Source organism: Henckelia pumila, chromosome 4 (assembly GCF_033568475.1).
Source record: "Henckelia pumila isolate YLH828 chromosome 4, ASM3356847v2, whole genome shotgun sequence".
Taxonomy (NCBI): domain Eukaryota; kingdom Viridiplantae; phylum Streptophyta; class Magnoliopsida; order Lamiales; family Gesneriaceae; genus Henckelia; species Henckelia pumila.
The window spans coordinates 215202294-215224300 of NC_133123.1; positions in this window are offsets into that span (position 1 = coordinate 215202294).

Here is a 22007-nt window from a genome sequence, read left to right on the forward strand (position 1 = left end):
CCAAGAATTTTTAGGAGTTTCTAATAATGATGCTAATTTAGTGGCCAAAAATATAGAACAAAATAGAGAAATTTTTATCCTGGATAATATCAAATTATGCAATTTATGTTATTTAGAAGAATTTATCTGTGATTATGAAAAAAACTATTATCAGTTAATAGACGCTGATAAAAATGAACATTATAAATTGAGTATTTTTAATAAAATACATAATATACCAATAAACAGTAAAGATAAATTCTTAAATAGCTCTTACGCCAAAACATTAGGAGGATCAATTAAATTTATCAAGGATATAATAACAAAGAAATGTCATTAAGTAACGCTAAATAAAATAATCTCCAAATCTTACAAACAAAACAATAAGTTGTGTTGTGATAAAATGAAATTCACTTTAAATAATATGGTTGTAAAATAAACATACCACACAAACATCTACAACGACAGAAACAAACTAAACCTAATAAACCTTATAAATCATTTAATAGGAAATTCATTCCTTATAAGAAAAAGAAATTCAAAAAGAATTTATTCAGAAAACCTTATAGAAGAAAATTTTATAAAAAGTTTGATAATAAAAAACCACCTTGCCCAAAAGGTAAGGAAAGAATTGCACATGTTGTTGTGCAATGAAGAAGGACATTATGCAAATGAATGTACAAAACGAAATGAAAAAAAAAATAAAGTTAAATTACTGGAAGAATTATACAATATTGGATTTTATCCAGTCGAAACATTCGAATGTTCATCAGAAGATGAAAATATTTATTATCTTGATGAATCAAGTGAATCCAATTTAGAATCAGATTCAACATTTGATGATATTGATTCAAAATAATCAAAGGGAATTTTTGCCTTTAAACTATATACCATATTTATATAAGAAATAAAATAAAAAAAGTCAGGGGTCCTTGACCTTAAAAGAATTTTAGATGAAGTCTAATTTTGCAAATAACCCGTAAACTGTTAACGAAATTTTTAAATATATTTTTAGGGTTTTTTAAGCTAATTTTGGTTATATGGAATTCACTTATGCCACATGTCATTAATAGGTGCCAAGTGGGAGACATCCGGTTCCAAATAAGTGAAATCCGGCTTCTCTCTTCGGTTCCCGTGACACGGGACGAAATCCAAAAAAACAAATGAGTTATTGTATCTTTCTCAAAATATAAAAACATACGGGACCAAAACAAAAAACAAGTCAACATACAAAACCAAAATGCTAATTTTCTAGTAAATTTTGAGTATAAAATTTAAGATAGAGTTTATTTAATAATAAGTGAAGTGTAAATAACACTACCCATATATATATATACACAATCAAAAAATGCTTTTGTTTAAAAGAGTCCCCAATTAAAACTCTGAGTAAAATCTTACTTTTGTTCTTTTGTTTTATTTATTGATGCAGCTTCTATCTTCAATTTTGTGAAGATTTTCACAACATAAATAAATAAATTTTATTTCGGGGTGAAATCATTCAAATTAAAAAGAAAAAGTGTTTATAAAATATTCTCTTTGAAAAATACCTCTATGTTTAAAAGGCGTAGAGAGACTCACTAAATATTTTCAGACCTTCTGCAGTTATTACTATTAATCACAAGCACTGCATAATTCCAATGTTCTAAAAACCGATAGGGTTAGGTGGGCGACGACCCACCGTCTAGCGCCTAGCTGCCTAGGTGGTTTTTTAAAAAAACTAAATAATAAATAACTTGGGATATTCATGATTTTTACTATAAAATATAATTTTTATGGGGATAATTCCCAATTTAGGTCTCTTTTCTGATTTGGTCCATCTTTGTTTTATTGACCCAATTTGGTCTTTTGATTTTTATCGTCTTTCCACAATAGGTCCTTCCGTCCAAATTAACGTTAAATCTAACGAAGATGACCTTCGTAGCCCAGAAAAGCTTACCCACTCACTTATTAAACCTGTAAACCCAACTTCCTCGTTTTCCTTTCTCCTAAACGCTATGAACCCTAAGTCACAGTTCGTTCCCTCGAATTTGGCCGCTCAAAAACATAGTAAGTTACCTTCCTTCTTTTTGGGTTATTTTTTCAAGTTCTTGGCGAAGAACTGGAAATATTTAAGTTTTCTTGACTTAATTTTTTTCATTCTCCCTCGGTTTGGTTTTCTTCTTAGCATGTGTTAAAAATTAAAGTTTCTTTTATCTTTTCTTAAAATTGTTGCAATCACACGTTTCTTGTGATCGATTATAAGTTGGTTTTGTTCCTTCTTTTCTTATTTTTTTCCCCCACAAATAATAACCTGTGTGATCTATTATTTATTATTAAATTTTTTTAGGAAGTACGGTGTTTATGTGATTTGTGAGGAGATAAGATGTATTTAAATCATATTAGCTTTTAACATTGAATTGTAGATTATGCATTCCAAGAACCAACAATCTTGAAGACTCAAGTGCATTAATTTTTTTCAACACATTAATTTTTTCAACATATATGTACAGAATGAGTACTGTATATGCCACTCACAAATTCTATCATTGTGCATACCAAGATTGGGTTGAAGTCACTCACAAATTTCATCATAGTGGTTAAAATACAGTGCATTGTTTTTAAAAAAATTTGTCAATATTTATGAAATGGACAGATTTTCGATGCTTGTTAGGTTCACTCATGTTAAACTTACTGTTACATATCACATTTAATTTAACTGTGACTTTGCGGTAGTATTGTAGTTTGTGTTTTATTTTGAAAGTTGTAATTGTGAAATATTGTCTGTTGTTCAGGTTTGGTTAAGCTTCTTAAGGTCACTTGTGCTAAAATGGTGAGTCTCAAAATTTAATTTTTGTTCAATTATTTATACATGTTATACTTTTTTTTCTTTGAACTAATGTTGATTAAAATTTATTTTCGAATTTAGGGGAAAACATATGTTGTGTTTGTTGGTCGTAATCCTGGTGTCTATGATAGTTGGGAAGAAGCACATGGTGAAGTGAATACATTTAGTGGTGCGCACTTCCTATAAATCATATTTGAGCAGAAAAGAGGCCGTGAAAGCTTTTGATGCATTTATGAAGAAAAAGGTCAAAACAGTCTGCAACTTCATTTGCTTCCAGTTACGAGAATTGTTCAACTTCAACTTCGAGTTCTAGGAACGCACCTGAAAAATCTGAAATAATGGCCAAATTTTTGGATGCTCAATTGGCATAAGAACTGAGAATCGCGATCACGCATTACGAGTTGCAAAGATGTATGAAGACATGGAAACAACAATGAAATCCTTCCAGCTTTGAAAGATGATGATTGAACTTTTTATTGCTACAATATTAAGCTTTGTGTTGTTGACTAACTTTTTCATTTGATCACTTTGTAAGACATGAATATTTGTGTTGGTTTGTCTACTCGTATCTATTTATGCTGGTTTGTGTACTCGTATCTACTCATTTGAACACCTTGTTTTTTCATGTTAAATTTTCCCATTTTTTTTATCTATCACTCTCTTCATTTAAAAGAGAAATTCAAAATTATCTAATGAATTAATCTATCAAAAATATTTAAATTCGGACTATCAAGAAATTTTATCTATTTCGATCGGCTTCCAGCAGAATTAATCGTCTATATATTCAAAAAAATCAATGATGCCAAACGTTTATGCATTTGTTCTTCAGTGTCCAAGCTTTTTGTCGCACTTGTTCTTCAAACCCGCTTTATTTCCGTCCAAATTCAAGGCACTTGTTTGTTTAGTTATTCTTGGTCACTGGAACTTGTCAAGTTTCTGAAAAATTTCAGGTGAAACGGCGAGGATGTTTGCCTTTACTTAGGTGGAAATCAGATTTATCTAGCTTGATCTTAGTTTCTTCCAAGAGCCGTATTGATGATACTACGGGTTGCAGAATTAATCCCATGCTTGAATCCAAGCGTGTTGAGTAGTTCAAGTGTTTAATTCATGAATTGAGATTCTTGATTTAGCATAATGGGTCTGGTTCACTTGTTTGGTAGAATGATTCATGAATTTATTCCAAAGATCAGATGTTTCTGACATCCCCAGTAATTTTGACAGTAGAAACAAAAGGTATGTAAGAAGTGTCTTATATTTAATCAAAGCTGCTACTGCATTTCATAAACTTATAATATTGCATAAACTCATATAAATACGTGCACAATATCAGTAAAAACAGTGAAATCAATGCATTTTCACCACGGTCTAGAGAAAAAATAACATCGTAGAGATAACAAAAGTAACCAAAACACACATTCAACCTAACCAAATCTAAATTTTCCTGTCTGACTACATAATACCTCTAACCAAATCATAAATCTAACCAAAACAAAATAACCACAAGTAGCAAAACACAATTCTTCTCATAAAATCCAGTAATGATCATTTCTTGTTTATCGAAGCTTGCGACAAAGTTATTGTCTCCTTTGAGAAGGTTGATCCTGAGTTAGGCTTTGATACCGGGGCAACTGGTTGAGATGTTGATTGAACTTGTCTTCTTTGATCATGTAACACTTGGAAAATTTTAATACGTAAATTCGCATGCATAATTAGGGAAAATAATTATTTAAAATTTATATTTGGGTTAAATGACATTTATGTGTTATTATGTGAATTATATGCATGATTTAAATTTATTTTAGCATTTAACCCGCAATTATTATATTTTTAGATTTTTGAGTAAATAAGTTATTTTGATCGAGTAGACGGGGCTGTGGACGGACGAGATACCAATTTTTTTAGCCAAAAATATTTTATGAGTTTTATTAGCCTTAAAATAATATTTTAAGGTATTTTGTCAAGAAAAATTTAGTATTTAATTATATATTTATTTAAGGGTTGATTTTTAGCCAAAATAAGTCATTTTATTGACTTTTATTAAATTTTAAAATTAGCCTATATTAATATTTCGGGATTTATGTTTTATATCAGATTAGTAGGTATTTTTTTAAGTTTAAAATCTTATATTTATGTTATATTATCTTCCTAAATAATTATATTAGTTATTATCCTAAATCTACCCAAAATTAATCCCCAAACTCACTCCCTAATCACGTCTAAAAACCCTATCAGCCGCCTCCACCCCCTTGCACCATCAACCTCTCGTTTCTTCAGCAGAAAACACCCATAGCCGATCCAACCAAGCTTGGTCTTTGAAGTTCTTGGTCCGTTCGTCGTCCCGGAGCCCGTAAACGCATCTATCTTCGTATTTAATTATCAAGGCATGTTTAATTCCTTCCTTTAACACCATATAAGCTATATAACCTGTTTATGTCCGATCACATGGTTGTGTTTCTGTTTTTTTTTTTAGTTCATGAAGATTTATGGCTAGAACCCGTATAACTATCTTGTTTGCTTGATTTTCATATGCATGGCCATGTTTTTATGAAAGGGAATGGATCCGTCTGCTGGCGGATGATTATAGACGTGTATTAGTGTCCTTAGGATCGATCTGGTTTTAAGGTGGAACAAGCTGGAAACGTGAGTTTTACTTTATATTGCATCAGATCGCGCAGTTCAAGGGTTCTGTGGAAGAGAGGCTCGTTATCCTTCCTCAGGCTATGGTTTGATGTAAGATTGGTTTCATTGGAACCCCTTAGATGTTGGCTAAGTTTTTGCAAGTGGTCTCACGGTCATTGGTGGTCGGAGCAAGCGGCATGATCAAAAATACAGTCGCTGCTCCTGTCTGAGCGCGAGCTGGGATCAGCCTTAATGTGAGGCTTTGTCTGGGCTACTCAGGCCACGGTTTGGGCTGAATTTTGTCTTGATAGAAACCTCTAGATGTTGGCTATAAGTGAGAAGTGGTTTGAGGGAAAAATATGGTCGGAGTAGGGAGAACGATTGGTTTTGGCCGAGTCGCTCACCTGCGCGCGCGAGTACAGATGATGCTTGGTGTTTGGGTTCGTTCTCCACCTACGGTGCATGGTTTGGGTTGTTTCTTAGCTTTTTGGAAAGGTATCGAAGTGTTCTAGTCAGTGATGGTGGATCTTCGGCCATTGGGTGGCCGGAGATGTCCGGAAACAGGCTGTAAAGTCTGCTGCTCACGCGGCCGAGAGAGTAGGAGGAAGGGGGGGTTCGGGCTTGGCTGGGGGCGGGCTGGGCTGTGGCTTGGGGGGATGGGTCGGGTCAGTAGGGTCATGGGTCGGGTCAGTAGGGTTTGGGTCCGGGTTAGGTGGGCCGGACTCGGGTATTTTAATTTTAATTTTTAAGTGTTTATGAATTTAAGTGGTTTTTGGGCTTTAATAATTAATTAGAAAATTATTTGGGCCTCCAAATAATTTTATTTAGACCTTAAATAATTTATTTAAGTTAGCCCAATGATTTTTATGGGCTTGGAAGCCCATGGGAATTTTTGGGCCAGTCATTGGATTTTTTGGCCAGTCTAGAGTTTTATTGGATTTAATTAAGTTAAAGGGCTTAAATAATTTATTTAGGCCCAATTAAGTTAATTAAGTTATTTGGGCTAAGATATGATTACTGGGCTTTTACTTAAGTTTAATGGGCTTAAAGTGAGTGATCAGCAGTCTGGACCAACCCATGAAAAATAACTAAGTCCGGAATATATATTTAATTATTTTATGCATGAAGTTTATATTTTAAGTATAAGTATATTTATTATGAAAATAAATTAAATATATATTACGGACATATTTTCAGTGCATGCATTCATGAAAAATTTACATGTTATGATTATGATCAAGTGTTGAGCAAAATATTTTTATGATGGGAATTGAAGTAGTGTGACAGCACAGAGGTGGTTATCCACTATTTATGTTAAGAGGTAGTTTACTACCAGCACAGAGGTGATTTATCACCGCCACATACGTTGGTTCAGGAGACTGATCAGTCGGCACAGATTTAGTCACACTTACGGATAGGACCATATTATGTTTCAAAATATCGTGCTCAACTATATTATGTATGCTTATGTTCAAGAATAAGATCAATGATGTTTATGGCAAGATGATGAAATATTTTATTCATGCATGCATGTACACAAATATGTATTAGTATGATTATGTGTTGCATTATTTTTAACCTTGCTATAAAGTGTTAGACATATTGAGCCCCTAGGCTCACTACGCTTATATGGTGCAGGTGAGTCAGATGATTATAATATTGCTCCTACCGGTGGCGAGGACGTATGAGCGAGCTGGTAGTGGACCCCGTGACCGTCGCAGATTTTAGTTGATGTTTAAGAAACAATTATTTTTATTATGTTGAGTTTTTTTAAACAAGTTCATTTCCTTCTATTTTTAGGAATTTTGCATTATCAAACTTAGTATTTTTATTTCATGCATAATGATATTTTCAGCGAGTATTTAAGCTATTTTTATGTAGTAATATTATTTCTTTTATGTTTATACATATATGTATGGGCGTATATGTATAGTATTATTTTTAGTATAAAAAAAAATTATTTTCGCATTTATTAGTAGTAGACGTTACAGATCATCTGAGGCAGCTCTTAGCCGGGAGATCGTGGAGTAATTTCTACCACCTTTGACAAAAACTGGTTTGTGAATTATGGTAGATTGATTCACCTAAAACAATTTAAATCATAGATTTAATATCTAAAAAATAAAATGACAATCAATAACTGGTTTTCGACCGATAGTAGACCGATTCAACTTACATTCACATCACATATCGTGTATGAGCTTCCTTCAATATGTATCCCATTAGCACCTGGTTCTCTTACCTATATGCAATGTTCACGGAATTTATGTAAAGAATAAAGAAAAAGAAACCAAGACAATGAGCAAATACATAATAGTTGATATCATGACATCAAAATAGATAATTAGAGGATTCAATTCACAGTAGCCAGCATCAACATGTAAATGAAGATATACCATTTTTAGTCGCTGCTCAATTTCTCTAGATTGATGAATTTTCCAAAAACAGTAAAGAACATACAAGAAACATTAATAGAAATTTATTAAACTGTAACAGGTAGAAAATCACCAATAAAGAACATCCAAGAAATAATAATAAGAACGCTCAACAATCACAATCACATAGGTTAAGGATATAAGGACCCGAAACTGCTACTAATATATTTTTTTTAAATCCTTGCATGCAAGATTCGTAACATAAAAAAACTTAAATAATATACTCTCATAAATCCATGCATACGCAAAACATTTCAAAACCAATAAACTGTGAAAAGAGAAAATATTAAAAACATGTGCGAAAATAACTTCTTTAAATCTCAAAAATCACTGAACATAAACTGAGCATCGGTCACGGGTGTACTAGCTGCACTGGATACTCATACGCCTTCATTGCCAATAGGGACCTCCTCATCATCATCATACCCATAATATCTGCACCATCTAAATCTAGTGAGCCTAGAGGCTCAGCATTCTCTATCCAGTAATAACAAATATGAAACCACATGCAAGCACATATCATATAAAATATCGTGAATATATCATATACGTGCATGATCTTAAAATAATGAATCATAAAAATTATGTCATCAGCAGTCATACATACATCATATAGCTAATTATACATAACATAATTGAGCATGTCATAATCATAAAAACTGAGTATGGTCATATCCATGAATGTGACTAATAACTATGCCGACTGATCAGTCTAAAAGAACCAACGTACGTGGCGATGAATAATCACCTCTATGTCGGTAGTAAACTACCTTTGTGCCAGTGGTAAAACCACCTCTATGCCGGTAGTAGAACTACTTCTGTGTCGGTGGTAAACCACCTCTGTGCCGCCATATCACTTCAATTTCCATAAAAATATTTTTTATGCTCAATTCTTAATCATAAATACATCATAAAAATATTTCATGTATGCATGCACTTAAAAATATGTCATTTTTTTTATTTCATGAAAATTTGCCCGTAAATATATATTTAATTATTTTTCATAAAATTCATACTTATATAATGTAGTAGCCCGTAACTAAAATCAGTAATTAAGGAATTAATCATAATTACTTGGGTAGAGTTCGGAAGCTCCGAAGGCGAGTTCGGAAGCTCCGAACAGGATCGGAAGCTCCGATGGTATTACGTCAGGCATGACGTTGTGGCAAGATCGGAAGCTCCGATCAGGATCGAAAGCTCCGATCACCCCTATCCGAACTCAACAAGTGATATTTTGACACGTGGCAGATCAGGATCTTCGGAAGCTCCGATGGCAGGATCGGGCGTTCCGATCGAGGTTCGGACGTTCCGATCGAGGATCGGAGGCTCCGATCATTGTCTTTAAATAGAAGGCCGAGAATTCATTTTCAATTGCCAATTCCGGATTTCCTCTTTACTCTAGTCGTATTTGAGTTGTTCTAGCCTTCCTAGGCTTGACCCGGGAGTCGTCGAGGCGTTCGATAGTCGTAGCGGAGTTGTGCCCAAGTTCTGGAGGCATCGACATCAAAGGGCTAACGACGGACGACGGTATAACTTTTGCTTCCTATAAATATTTAGGAGTATGCAATAGCTTAGTTTAGGCTTTTAGAGCACTTTAATGATAGTAGTATCATTTGGCAGTGTAGAGCAGACTATAGGAGTGGACCTAGAGTTGGTAGAGCTTGCACTGATTTGAGGTACGAAAGTACTGTTTGATATATCCTGACTGAGTATGCATGTATTATGTGACTGCATGGTTTATATGTCTTTGATTTATGCTGCATTCATTTGCATACTGAGCTATCTCCTTCGAGATGTCTGTTAGTAGGGTTTTTCCATATCCTGTTAGTGGTTGGACTTCCATCGATTTGGGTCCGGCATATCCACTTGTATTATGGTATGGGAGCCACCTCCTGAAGCGACGGCACAGCGTGCTACATACCAGGGCCCGGTCTGTCTCTGTTATCTGATCCTTGACCTCGAGTTTATAGGGAGTTCACTTTGCATGCATGTATACTCATACTCTCGTGCTGAGCGTTTTATGCTCACGTCTCGTACTCTGTGTTTCTGGACACCCTATTTCCATGGGGCAGGTTTGCGATTGGACGAGGCTGGTGGATCCAAGAGGGGCTAGGCAGTGGTTGGCCAGCTGGAGCTTCGTCTAGGTTTTATTTCTGTTGTTTTGGGTTGATACATCTATTCGATTTGGTTGTATAATATTTGGATAAATTACGGATTCCTTTCCTTGGGATTGTATTTATTTATGGTTTCCGCAAGTTTATTCTGATATCTGTTTTATTAAGTTAATTGCATACCTAAGTTTTGTTTAGTAGGTGATCCGGGTAAGGGTCACTAAATATAAATATATATATCTAAAAAAATACATGCACGAATTAAATATATATTTACGGATCATTTATTTCCATAGACTTGTTCGAGCTGCTGACCCCCTTAACTTAAGCCCATAAATTGCTAGAATAGCCCGTTATCAATTTAAACTGACTCATTAATTTAAAAATTGATTCATCAACTTAAGCTAGCTCATTAATAATTTAATCTAGCCCATGAACATCTGGCCTGAATCATAACTTAGCCCAATTATGCATTAAAGCTAACCAAGCCCATGATCCAATAGTTAATCACTTAAACACTCATTAAATTACTCGAACCCGGAATAAAAATAACCTAACCAATAAGGACCCTAACTCAAACTCAAACCCATGGATCAGCAGGCTTGAACGAGTACATGGCAGAAATACATCATAACTTAAGTCATATGCATGCTTCCATGAGTTTGTTCTAAACCACATATCATGCACTTCCACATACCTTTAATGCATAAAACCTTGTACATATGATTTAAATGGTGAGCAAGAATGGATAGAAACATGCATTTGCTTTTCTAACGCACGAAAACTTAACCGGTTTCTTAGATCTTGACTCGGGAATCTCATAATTCTGGAAAGCTCAAATCCCTAGCTGTTTATTTCTCTCTCTTAATATTCTCAACTAGCTTTCGATCTGCAAAAAATCACATAATGGTCAAAAGTCAACCTTAGTCAACTATGGTCAAACTTTGACCAAAAATTCGCAAACTTTATTGTGTTATCACCGCTTCACGTCTTTGAATCTCGACTCGAAACTTGGATATTTGGATCTATCACGTCGAGCTGATCAAAAATGGTTAACATGTCAAAATCTGTTGGCTCGCTGGAGAAGACGGCGGCGACACGGCGGCGCTGGCGGTGATGGCGAAACTTTGTCCAAAAATTATGAAATTTTCCAGATTTGTAGAGCTCGACGAGATGATTCCAACCATCTAAGCCACGACCGGAACGGAGCTTTGACGCGGCCGGGATCGTAACATTTCAGTCCGGTTCCGGCGAACTTAAACAGCTCCGATTAGCTCGATTTCTTCACCAAAAATACTACAATAAGCTCGGGAAATGTTCTACACATCACCTACTATCATTTAGAAATTCAAAAACTAACAAAAACAAGCTCGAATCGTGAAAATCTCGGCGAAGAAGATGATGAATAGTACCTTCGCCAAACTCGTCTGTTCTTCGTCTATTTTCCGGCGATCCAACCGTTGGATTTTCAATTTATTTACACAATAGATTCGTCTTGATCTTGCCTACAATCGGACCATTCGGATCTTTGATCGGAGCTCCGGTGAATGGCCGGAAAAATAAAAAAACGTGGACTGCTACAATGAAACTGAATTCTGTGCACAACCCGTCTGTTCTGACTCAATTTCCCGATGATCCAACCGTCCGATCGTCGATTTATTTACACCAATAGCTTTGTCTTGATGTTTTCTACAAAGTGACTGATCGGATCTTCGATCTAAGAACGGATGAACGGCCGGAGACGCGATATTTGCGACCTGCTATAGTACAAGTCGGGAAAATCCCTTGAAAATGGGGGAAAATACGAATCTGTGTTTTATTTATGGTGTTTCAGTGTGTGTTTTGCTATTTATAGCAACTCGATAATTTCCTGACCCGGATCAATTTATTTGATACTCAACTGGTAAAATTAGTCTCTAATCTGATATTTTTTTCCGGTATACACCCAATATCTATAAATTTAAATTTCTGAAATTATTGACTTTGACCAGTCAGTTGGACTTATAATTTCTCAAATTAATTATTGAGTCAAAATTAGACTGTTACCAATCAACTTTGTCAAATACTTTTCTAAATTAAATTATCTGGCATAAATAATTTTTTTTATTTAAATATCTCAATAATTATTTCCAAATGCCAATATTTCAGATATCCAAAAATAGTCAAACTCATTGACTAATTGTCAAGTGTATTTTATGAATACACACTATAACTCATTTGGCAGTAATAATTATTTTATTCACTCAATAATTATTTTAATTTCCAATTAATTCGTTAATAAATTTTCGGGGTGTTACAATTCTCCCTCCCTTAAATGGAATTTCGTCCTCGAAATTGAAATACAAACTGAAAGTCTCTGGATAACGTGTCCGCATATCAGCATCGGTCTCCAAAGTAGCCACTTCTGAATGATTCAGCCATCGGATCTTGACCATGGGAAGAACTCGCGTCCTAAACTTTCGCCCTTCACGTGTTAAGATCTGCACCGGTCGTTTCTCGAACGACAAGTCTGGTGTCAAATGCAGAAGTTCTTAGTCTAGTATGTGAGATGGATCTAAGATACACTTCCGCAACATAGATACATGGAGTACAGTGCACAGGTGGTGGTGCTATACTGTAGAATATGGTACCAATCCTCTCCAGAATTTTGAAAGGATCAATAAGAATGAGCTTGTTGCTCCTACAAAAACGCATCACTTCTTTCATAGGTGAATTCCTCACAGAGACGTGGTCAAAAACGGCAACTCAAGGTTTCTTCGTCGTCGGTCAGCATAAATCTTCTGATTCTAATGTCGAACTTAAATCTGATCAAAACATGACTTTCCGAGTTGGCTGAAAATCCGCTTTAAGATCTAATTCGGATCAGCAAAATCCTCAATATCTTCGGACACATGATTCAAACGCCAAAAATCAAAGAAGATGGTACCCAAACGGCTAGTTGTCTCCTCATTTCGCCATATAAATATGACCATTCGACTCACTCTTCCTATCCTCAGTTATTTCTTCAAGATGTCGAAGAAGAAGATGGCATTTTCGATGTTTTGCATCATAACCATCTTGATAAACCTTCTCATGTACCTCCTATTTGCCGGTGAATATCCACCCCAACTTTTTTCTCTATTCTTGGATTTGCTTGTACTCATTGTTCTTCCCTTATATTGGGTTGTCATAATGATAGAATTTTTCTAAGTTCAGTCAAATTCTCAGTTCTTGTCATGTAATATGTTATAGATCCTGGTATGAATTCAGTGTTTGCGATAGTTTACTCTGATTCTACCCATGTAACATCCTCATATTGTTCGATTTAATGTTCGAGTATTCTGATAATATCAGCTAAGTTATGTTTATAATGTTTTCAAAATGCAAACTTAACAACGTCTTTCTCTGTAACTTGCAACAGATGGTATCCAAATAGCAAATCGATCTTTTCAAACCTTGATACTCCGACAACTAATCAAATAAACCATCAATTCTAGTCACGACATAATTGTTCTTCAATTTGACTGGATTCTTCATATAGCAATAGAACTTGTACTTGACTTTGCCATTTAGTAAAAATTATCGTCCGCATATGATAAATAATAAAAATCCTGACTCCGACAGTACAACTAGATCAACTCTCATTGTCTGCTCTTGTATCTCTAACTACACTCCACTGCGCACACATGTGGTAGAAAGAACCTCTCCAAAAGGTATGGTAACATTATAACATGTATTAGAAAACTCAGGTATAATGCATACTCTCCTAATAAACATAAGTGATATGAACGAATGCTTAGTTCCAGATCATGTGTCGGATAAATCAGCTCATGTATCTTCAGTTGTCTCGACGCATAAGCAATCACTCTATCACACTGCATAAGTACGGCGCCTAAGCCCATCTTAGACGCATCTAACTCCTCGTGTGCTACTGGAAATTGCCAACACTGTCGCAGAAGTGAGTGCCTCCTTAAGCTGATAAAACTCCTCTGGCAATCAGAACTCTACACAAACTTCGCATTCTTCTTGGTCAAGGATATCAATGGTACTGAATTAGATGAAAAGCCCTTAATGATTTTCCTGTAGTATCCTGTTAGACTCAAGAAACTGCGAATCTCTGACAACTGTCTCAACCTTAGGTGGATCCACTGCTATTCCGTCCTTAGAAACAATATGCCCAAGAAATGTCACCTGCTCGAGCCAAAATTCACACTTGCTGAACTTCGCATACAGTGGATGCTCCATCAGGATGTGCAAAGTTGTCTGCAAGTGCTGTCTATGCTCCCCCATGCTCCTAGAGTAGATCAAGATCTCATCAATAAACACCATGATGAACTTGTCTAGATATGGCATCACCAAAAACTCATAATACCCATCACATGTCTAGAAAATAGTTTTGGACACGTCAGAATCTCTGATCTTCAACTGACGGTATCCAGATCATAGATCGATCTTGGAGAATACCGAGGCTCCCTGCAACTGATCAAATAATTCCTCTATCCTCGGTAGTGGATACTTGTTCTTAACTGTAACCCAGTTAAGCTCCCGGTAGTCAATACTTAGTCTCATGTTGACATCCTTCTTCTTCATAAATAACACTGGCATTCCTCAAGGATAAAAGCTAGGGAGAATGAAGCTCTTCTCCAATAGCTCCTGAATCTGCTCCCTTGGCTCTTTCATCTCAGTAGGAGCAAGTCACTACAGTGTCTTAGAAATATGCACAGTGCCTGGCAGAAACTCAATGCTGAACTCAACCTCTCGAACTGGGGAATTCTGGCAACATTCTCCTGAAATTTATCTGGAAAGTCGCATAAAATTTCTACATTCTCAGTAGAACTAGTAAATAAACCCCTTTCAACTCATAAGTAATAACTTCCTCGCACGTACACGAGAGATGACGTGCAGGGTAATGTTGCTCTGAGCTGCATAAAAAAATAATTGGGTCTCCGTTCTTAGAATTCAGTGATACTGTCCTCTTCTGAAAGTCAACCGAAACTCTTTTGACTGTCATCCAGTCCATATCTAGAATAAGATCAAATCCTGTCATCGCTTGTACAACCAGATCAGCTTCCACGGCATTCTTCTGTTGCTCTAACTCTAACCCACTGAGCACGCTGAAAGTGAATAGAATATCCCGAGAAGGTACGGTAACATCATAATCCATATTAAATACCTCGGTTATAATGTCAACCATACTAATAAACTTCTGAGAGATAAGTGAAAGCGTAGTTCCAGAATCTAGCATCGCAATTGTAGTAATACCTCTAACGCGAATCTTCCCTGCACGCAGAATATTTCCCAGCAGATAAAGACAATAGTTCTAGAGCAACTACTACGAATCAATTAGCATCTAAAGTCCGAACCTAAACATACTCGATTCCCAAATTTGGTTCGCCACTTACTAAAATTATAGTACTCATATAATACCTTATAAATCCTAAATATCATGTCCTAAATATTTATATCCATAATGAACTTTACGTTCAAATCTTGAGATCAACGCAACTTAGACCAAGCATTCACCAAAGAAATTATTCTCGAAAACTATCAAACTTATAGGCAAATAAAAATTCAATCTCAAATTTTTATATTGCATATGCAATATAAAATAACAATCCCAAGTGGTTAATTCTCATTCTAGATTATAGTTTTCTCTGATCTATCATTCTCGCAGTCATCCTGACATCCTTCAAGTAAAACACGTTTCAAAGGCACACTGCAATGTCCATAAACTCCACACGCAGTCGCTATATATAACTAAGTATCTTAACTTAAAGTCCTTACAACATATTTCAGTGAAAACATAACTCATGTGTCTCATACGTAAAACATAACTTAAAGCATTTAAATCTTACAGACTGGCAGTTCGGATTCTGAGCTCCATTTAGCAGGCTAGTCACCCTCCAAGGACCATGCTCTGATACCAACTATAAGGACATGAAACTGCTACTAATATGTTTTTTTAAATCCTTGCATGCAAGATTCGTAACATAAAAAAACTTAAATAATATACTCTCATAAATCCATGCATACGCAAAACTCATGCATACGCAAACTATTTCAAAACCAATAAACTGTGAAAAGAAAAAATATTAAAAACATGTGCGGAAATAACTGCTTTAAATCTCAAAAATCACTGAACATAAACTGAGCATCGGTCACGGGTGTACTAGCTACACTGGATACTCATACGCCTTCATTGCAGTAGGGACCTCCTCATCATCATCATACCCATAATACCTGCACCATCTAAATCTAGTGAGCCTAGAGGCTCAGCATTCTCTATCCAGTAATAACAAATATGAAACCACATGCAAGCACATATCGTATAAAATATCGTGAATATATCATATACGTGCATGATCTTAAAATAATGAATCATAAAAATTATGTCATCATCTCATACATACATCATAGCTAATCATACATAGTATAATTGAGCATGTCGTAATCATAAAAACTGAGTATGGTCATATCCATGAATGTGACTAATAATTGTGCCGACTGATCAGTCTAAAAGAACCAACGTATGTGGCGATGAATAATCACCTCTATGTCGGTAGTAAACTACCTCTGTGCCAGTGGTAAAACCACCTATATGCCGGTAGTAGAACTACCTCTGTGCCGGTGGTAAACCACCTCTGTGCCGCCACATCACTTCAATTTCCATAAAAATATTTTTCATGCTCAATTCTTAATCATAAACACATCATAAAAATATTTCATGTATGCATGCACTTAAAAATATGTCATTTTTTTTTATTTCATGAAAATTTGCCAGTAAATATATATTTAATTATTTTTCATAAAATTCATACTTATATAAATATATATATCTAAAAAAATACATGCACGAATTAAATATATATTTACGAATCATTTATTTTCATAAACTTGTTCGAGTTGCTAACCCCCTTAACTTAAGCCCATAAATTGCTAGAATAGCCCGTTATCAATTTAAACTGACACATTAATTTAAAAATTGATTCATCAACTTAAGCTAGCTCATTAATAATTTAATCTAGCCCATGAGCATCTGGCCCGAATCATAACTTAGCCCAATTATGCATTAAAGCTAACCAAGCCCATGATCCAATAGTTAATCACTTAAACACTCATTAAATTACTCGAACCCGGAATAAAAATAATTCAACCAATAAGGACCCTAACGCAAACTCAAACCCATGGATCAGCAGGCTTGAACGAGTACATGGAAGAAATATATCATAACTTAAGTCATATGCATGCTTTCATGAGTTTGTTCTAAACCACATATCATGCACTCCCTCATACCTTTAATGCATAAAACCTTGTACATATGATTTAAATGGTGAGCAAGAATGGATAGAAACATGCCTTTGCGTTTCTAACGCACGAAAACTTAACCGGTTTCTTAGATCTTGACTCGGGAATCTCATAATTCTGGAAAGCTCAAATCCTCAACTAGCTTTCGATCTGCGAAAAATCACATAATGGTCAAAAGTCAATCTTAGTCAACTATGGTCAAACTTTGACCAAAAATTCGCAAACTTTATTGCGTTCTCACCGCTTCACGTCTTTGAATCTCGACTCGAAACTTGGATATTTGGATCTATCACGTCGAGATGATCAAAAATGGTTAACATGTCAAAATCCGGTGGCTCGCCGGAGAAGACTACGGCAACGCGGCGGCGATGGCGGCGACGGCGAAACTTTGTCCAAAAATTATGAAATTTTCCAGATTTGTAGAGCTCGACGAGACGATTCCAACCATCTAAGCCATGACCGGAATGGAGCTCCTACGCGGCCGGGATCTTAAAATTTCAGCCCGGTTCCAATGAACTTTAACAGCTCCGATTAGCTCGATTTCTTCACCAAAAATACTACAATAAGCTCGGAAAATGTTTTTACACATCACCTACTATCATTTATCAATTCAAAAACTAACAAAAACAAGCTCGAATCGTGAAAATATCGGCGAAGAAGACGATGAATAGTACCTTTGCCAAACTCGTCTGTTATGCATTGATTTTCCGGCGATCCAACCGTTGGATTTTCAATTTCTTTATACCAATAGATTCCTATTGATCTTGCCTACAATATGACCGTTCGGATCTTTGATCGGAGCTGCGGTGAATGGTCGGAAAAATAAAAAACATGGACTAATATAGTGAAACCAAATTATGTGCACAACCCATCTGTTCTAACTTAATTTCCGAACGATCCAATCGTCTGATCATTGATTTCTTTACACCAATAGCTTTGTATTGATGTTGGATACAAAGTGACCGGTTGGATCTTTGATAGGAGAACCGATGAACGGCCGGCGACGCGATCTTTGCAACCTGCTACAGTACAAGTCGAGAAAATCCCTTGAAAATGGGGAAAAATCCGAATCTGTGTTTTCTTTATGGTGTTTCAGTGTGTGTTTTGCTATTTATAGCAACTCGATAATTTCCTGACCCGGATCAATTTATTTGATACTCAACTTGTAAAATTAATCTCTAATCTGATATTTTTTTCCCGGTATACACCCAACATCTATAAATTTAAATTTCTGAAATTATTGACTTTGACCAGTCAGTTGGACTCATAATTTCTCAAATTAATTATTGAGTCAAACTTAGACTATGACCAATCAACTTTGCCAAATAATTTTCTAAATTAAATTATCTGGCATAAATAATTATTTTTATTTCAATATCTCAATAATTATTTCCAAATGCCAATTTTTCAGATATCCAAAAATGTCAAACTCATTGACTAATTGTCAAGTGTATTTTATGAATACACACTATAACTCATTTGGCAGTAATAATTATTTTATTCACTCAATAATTATTTTAATTGTCAATTAATTCGTTAATTAATTTTCGGGGCGTTACAAAGGAAGTCAGTGAAATAACGTGTAATTTCTTCCTTGTGTTGATTACCGAATTTGTCTCCGTTGGTTGGACATTTCTATGTTGTGAATTGGCCTCTTGTTGTGAATTTGCCTCATTCGTACAAGTCCTTTGATTATGACCTAATCAATCACAACACTTGCACTTGTTTTGTCTTCGTAAAGCTTTCAATTTGGTGCGACTCGAGGCTGGGGGTTCATGAGGTTCCCTTCTTCGCAATTTGGCCGGTCTTCCAGCTTTGTTCTTTTTGTAAATAGGAGGCAGCGGGGGTGGAAAATCACAATCCGGCCACAAATCAAGTCCATTCATTGGTATTATTGACCTTGAATAACAAATTTTGTAAAATTCAGTCATGTAATAGTGATTGACATAAGTCTCTACGTCTTCATGTTTGGACCAAAGAGCGCATATTGCATTCTTGCACTGAATACCAGTCAAATCCCATTGTCTACAACTGCAAGATTTTGTTGAAAGGTCCACTGTGTATTGTTCCTGACTGTTTGAGGCCTTAACTTGGAATTTCATATCATTTGATTTCATGGGAATTTGTTTGGCAGCCTCCAAATAATTTTTTTGTAAAATGACTCTTATCTTTGGACAGATTCTTGTATTCCACTTTTCGGTCTTCTCACGATTTAACTGAAACCGCAACATCAAAAAATTTCTGATTGATTCAAACATTTCAATTCTTGACTTCTCTCTTGCATCCAAAATAAAGCTATTGAATCATTCACATATTATTTAACAATATGTCGCTTTTGGGGATAGTGCCGAAATATGCCTTACTCAAATGATTTCCAGGCTTCTTTGCTAACCACTCGTAAGCATTACGATCAATCTCCTTCAACTCTTGCATCCGTCTACGAAACTCATCGAATCTAGTTGACTTTGCAGTAGCCCACAAAGCATTTTTTTATAGCCACATTCTTGAATCCATCATTCTTCATGTTGGTATGCAAGTGTCTTACACAAAATATGTGCTCAGCATTCGAAAATAAACTCTCCAAAGCAGGAATCAATCCTTTTTATTTGTCTGACATAAATGTCCATGCATAATCATTCTCTAGCTTTATGTCGGTGGCTAACAACTGCAAAAAATACATCCAAGTATCTTTCGACTCTCCCTCAACCAATGCATAACATACTGAAAATATGTTATTATTTGCATCTAACCCAACAGCAGACAACAACTGTCCCCCAGTCCTTGATTTAAGAAAACAACTATCAATGCCAATCACGGGCCTACAAGCATATTGGTAACCAAACTTACAGGCAGAAAAGCAAACATACATCCTTTGAAACCTCGGTCTACCTTCATTACTAGTCAACTTCAAAATCACAGTGGCGTTTCTATCAGTCCTTTTCAACTCGGCACAATAGTTTCTAATTTTACTAAATTTCTCCTCAATACTGCCCTCTTCCAAACTCAATGCTTTTCTCTTTGCTAAATAAGCCACTTTAATGGTAACATATGAATTCAATGATTTCCGAACTTGATTCTTGAACTCAACGCTTCCTAACTTAGGATTTGATATGATTTTTTTGGAAAATGTTTTTCCTAACCAAGTTGAGTTCACGCTTTTGTTTTTCAGAAGCCAAAAACATTTGTTGTGCTCTCCTTGGAATGTTTTTACTTGCCAACAACTATAATTGGTCATCATCGATACTGTTGGAAAACGTGTTTAGATCAATTAAGAATTGATACCCGGTGCAGCGGAATTTTAAAAAAATTTATTTTTCGATATGGAACGATTCCATATCATGGGTATCAAAACTTTACGATTAAATTATGTTGCAAGTAAAATAATAATAATCACAATTAATAATATTTTACCTCTTCAAGCAACGGCTTGATTATGGACACCAACAGAATTTAATCTGCTCTTCTAGTATATCCCGGGAACCAATGGCTTCACGATCAATCTCCGGAATAAGGTTCACGAACAGAAAACAGAAACCCTCTGATTGATTGCACTAGAAATCAATCAGAAGTTTATCGTAGAGAATAAACAGATTTTATCTGTTAATTCGGAATGTAATTTTTCACAAAAATCACAGTCCAAATTTTCTCAAAAGGGACAGAAGGAATTTTCGAAAAATCCCTTGGAATTAATATGCAGTGTTCGAATTTTCTAAGGAGGAATCAGTTAGTATTTCGAACCCTACACATGTATATATATATAATTTCTAGACTAGATTAAGTTATAATTATGTTAGGACTCTAAATTCGTTAGGGCCCATAATCCATAACTTAAGCCCAACAAGCCAAGCCCGTTATTTTAGAAATTAATATAAAATTCATCATGACTTCTATTGATAAACCGATTTCACCAATGTGCACAGAAACCATTTCTGCACCTTTTAAAGTCAAGATAATTTTTCTGAATCCGAATTCAGTGATTTCCAAAAATGCCCATCCTTATGTCATTTTAGAAAATTTCACTCCTTTTTAGTTAAGAAGTCCAACTTCTCTTTTATCAAATTTAACTCTTTAAATTTAACTATCTCAACGGCGTTTAGTAATCCATTACTTGTGTGACCCTCAATGGTTCAGGGATACAGCTAGCCGTGGGCTCACAACTCCTTGTGACTCGGAACAACAATTTTCGACTTGCCCAACGAATCATGGTAAGAGCGTCTAGCAACATCGCCCCATGATTTCCTAGGTATCACTGATAGTGCCTGCAAGAACCAGTAGATTTTGGTTAGCGTACAGTACGGTCCCTTCATCCATATATCCCGATCGAATCAACAACCATTGGTGCATCGAGAGTCGTTCGAGATTCGATAACTATGCATTACATCTTGGAGATCAAATAGTGACATCGCATGTGTTACTAAGAAAACCGAGTAACCTAAAACACATCATGTACTCTGGCCAGAGATTCGTCACACTAATATCTCCTCAGATCGCATAGGATATCCACACTCGCAAGTATGAGGTGAATCCTTGACAAAAAAGCATCGACTCCTATATGTATCGTAACTGTACCCAATCCCGACACCTGATGACCCCAATAGAGTCGGTAAACGAGTCAAAGTACAGTACTAGCATATAGAGTCTCAATGATGTTTCAAGTAGTAAGGACTAATGGTGTACAACCAAAACCGCGGACTTTATCCACTCGATAAGTGATAACCACTTGGAAAGTCCGAATAGGGTAGTTCGATCATTTAT